General features: G+C 39.7%; 1 pseudogene; it reads left to right on the top strand.

Annotated features, from left to right (window-relative positions):
- Nucleotides 1-1172: 1172 nt before the first annotated feature.
- LOC127642217 (uncharacterized) lies at nt 1173-2266 on the top strand (annotated as a pseudogene).
- The last annotated feature ends 1312 nt before the right edge of the window (nt 2267-3578 follow it).

Below are 3578 nucleotides of genomic sequence, written 5' to 3'. Positions count from 1 at the left end.
TCCTGCAGAATGAAGCATGAATGTGTTTCCGTTGAATGTATGTGACAGTTCACAGTGAAACCTGCTGTGGTTTGAGCTGTTTTGGGTCAGTGAGATAAATGAATGTGGTTTGATCTGTTGGTGCACAAACGGTTATTAATGGATGTGTTTGCTTTGTGTATAAAGGTTTCTGTTTTCCACTATATATTTCCACTATAATAGTTCGAGCAAGACTGAATTATCTGATTTTCTGTTTCATATTGAAAAGCATCACAAGTGATCATCCAAACATATATGATTATTAAAGGTTATTCACTCCCAGATCATGAACGCTCCATCAGAGATTTATAATGGATATAAAGTGATCACAGTCCACTTTGAGACATTATATAGCTGCAGGGTAACATGTGGGTCCTTTTAAAGAATGAATGTGATTTAAAGTCATGTTATCTATGATTCTAGAAAGTAACTACAGCTTCACTGATGACTGGAAGATTATTAAATATCTCAACAAGTGAACCAAGAAGACACTTGAGACACTTCATCTCTTACACTGCATGTCACACTGGACACAATGTCTGATAATGACTAAATATTGTTGAGATAAGTTCTGCAAAGTGATTTAGATAGAAGTCTAAACCAACTAACAGTGAGTAAAACTCATGTTGAGTAACATAAATTCATATATAAATATAATGCACGTTTTCTGTGATGATATAATCACGGGCCTCAGTCACAATAACGCGGACACACGCTTATGCGCGTTCACGCACAACTGTGAAATCCTGTAAGTGAAGAGCGAGCGCGCGTTCACGTCACATGCCGTCTAATTTCACTCTTTCCGACGTGTAGAAATGAAGAAGATGTTTCTCGTGTTAGTTTTGCTGCATTTCGATGGTAAGTCATGATGTTTATTCGTTCAGTTCAGAAAAAAACTCGCAGGATTTATATTGGCGATTATTCCCACATAAAAGTGTTCATTTGTTTTTTATTTAATTTAATATTTTAGTTTAATTTAGTTTCCCAACAGAACCTCAAATCAGTCTGTAAAATATAGATCTTGATCATTAGAGAGGATTGCATCAGATTCCTGTTTAATAAAGCATTTACACTTGTAAAGATTATAAAGATGTTTGTTTGTGTCTGCAGGTGTGTTTGGTGTTGATCCAGATAAAGTGAAGTCAGTGTCAGTGATGGAGGGAGATTCTGTCACTTTACACACTGATGATACTGAAATACTGAGAGATGATGATGTTTTACACTGGATGTTTGGAGCTCAGAATCCAGATACTGTTATAGCACAAATCAACAGAGAAGCAAATATAACCTCAATAATGGACTGAACAGTTGAGATTCAGACTGCAGCTGAACGATCAGACTGGAGATCTCACCATCACAAACATCACAACCGCACACACTGGACTTTATAAAGTACAGATCAGCAGAAACACAATATCATTTAATATATTCAATGTGACTGTTTATGGTGAGTACAGAATAACATCAGTGTCCTCTTCATATTTCATTCTCACATCATCATCATACTATTATAAATATCAAAAACAATATAAATCATGCAATGTAATGAGAAGACTGAAGGTCTGACACTCTTGTCTTCTGAGACTCACAGATCACAATAAACTGCGACTGATTATGATGAAACTGATGTTTGATGTTTATTTTATTGACTCTGAATTATCTTTCCAGCTCGTCTGCCGGTTCCTGTGATCATCAGAGACTCTTCTCAATGTTCTTCAAGCTCTAAATGTGTGTTGGTGTGTTCAGTGGTGAATGTGACACAGGTGACTCTCTCCTGGTACAAAGGAAACAGTTTATTGTCCTCCATCAGTGTGTCTGATCTCAACAGAAGTCTCTCTCTACATCTGGAGGTGGAATATCAGGAGAACAACATCTACAGCTGTGTGATCAACAATCCCATCAGAAACCAGACTAAACATCTCAACATTACTGAAGTCTGTCAGCCGTGTTCAGGTGGTGAGTTTATTGTTTGTTTACAGTCTCTGAAAATGCAAATTAATTTCTTTGATTCACTGTTGTGAGTTCTGATTGAAGTTAAACTAGTCAAAACTATTTCAATATTAGATCATAAACCGGCTCAGTCCAGCTATCATCTGTTTGTTCTGTTATTTCCTCAGATTGTGTTCACTGTTGTGCTTTCACTGAAGCTGTGATCCGATTGGTCCTCTCTGCTCTGGTGGGCGTGGCTTCTGTTGTTGTACTAGTTTATGACATCATATCCAGAAGAGAAGTGACATCACCATCATGAAGTGAAATTAAGTAATTCAACAGATATTCTAAAACAAGAATAAACAGTCGATAACTTGTCCTGTCTATTTCATAATGACATTTTCTTGTTTGAAACTATTATAAATCTATTTATTTCATGTACAGAACATATAGATATGTGTATAATTACAATGGTGCATTAGATATTTTAAAGCTACATGTTCTGACATACCTGTACATTAAAGATGGAAAACATAAATGAAATTGAGATGCTCTTGTAAAACTTAATAAATTACACCATAAATAAATACAGTAGTATTATTGTGTTTGTCTCATTTTTAATTTAGACCCACAGAAGAGCACCGTGTGTTTTGTCCTGCAGAATGAAGCATGAATGTGTTTCCGTTGAATGTATGTGACAGTTCACAGTGAAACCTGCTGTGGTTTGAGCTGTTTTTTGATCTGTTGGTGCACAAACGGTTATTAATGGATGTGTTTGGTTTGTGTATAAAGGTTTCTGTTTTCCACTCCTGTTAATATATAAAGCTCACATTGTCACTTTATAAACTTTATTTTCTCATCGATTTATATCTAGTATTAAAGATAATAATAGTTAGAGCAAGACTGAATTAGTTTCATATTGAAAAGCATCACAAGTGATCATCCAAACATATATGATTATTAAAGGTTATTCACTCCCAGATCATGAACGCTCCATCAGAGATTTATGAAGTATATATCTACACACTCTCACGCTGAAATGGTGACAAGGGATAAACACAGGGCAGACAACAGGGGATCGTGATATAACCCCCCAAAGGAGAGGATTCTAGACGCTCCCAAAAATAAAATATCGCCCAAGGAGTGAAGGGGGCTCGGGGCAAACAGGCAGTGCAAGGGGGGACAAGGGGCAAACAGGCAGTCCAAGGGGGGCACAAGGGGCAAACAGGCAGTCCAAGGGGGCCACAAGGGGATGAGGGGAATAGGGTAAAGCCCTGGAGGCAGGGCCAAGATGGAGCCAGGGACCTGGGAGACCAGAAAAGGTCAGGCAGACGGTCTGAAGACCAAGGGGATGACCTCACGATGGGGACTGGTCTGGAGGTCTGCGAGGCGGCCACAGGACGGGGACTGGGTCAGGAGGCCTGGGAGGCGGCCACAGGACAGGGACTGGGTCAGGAGGCCCGGGAGGTGGCCATAGGACCACAGCCATGGAGAACTCAGAGGGCGGAGCCGTGGAAGGCGGAGCCATGGGAGATTCAGGTGGTGGAGCCATGTAGGGCAGAGCCGTGGAAGACTCAGGTGGCAGAGCCATGGAAGGCTCAGGAGGCAGAGCGGTAGAAGGTTCTGGGGAC

This window comes from Xyrauchen texanus, unplaced genomic scaffold (assembly GCF_025860055.1).
Source record: "Xyrauchen texanus isolate HMW12.3.18 unplaced genomic scaffold, RBS_HiC_50CHRs HiC_scaffold_514, whole genome shotgun sequence".
Taxonomy (NCBI): domain Eukaryota; kingdom Metazoa; phylum Chordata; class Actinopteri; order Cypriniformes; family Catostomidae; genus Xyrauchen; species Xyrauchen texanus.
Note: the sequence above shows the minus strand (reverse complement) of the source record. Positions and strands in the feature narration are given on the sequence as shown.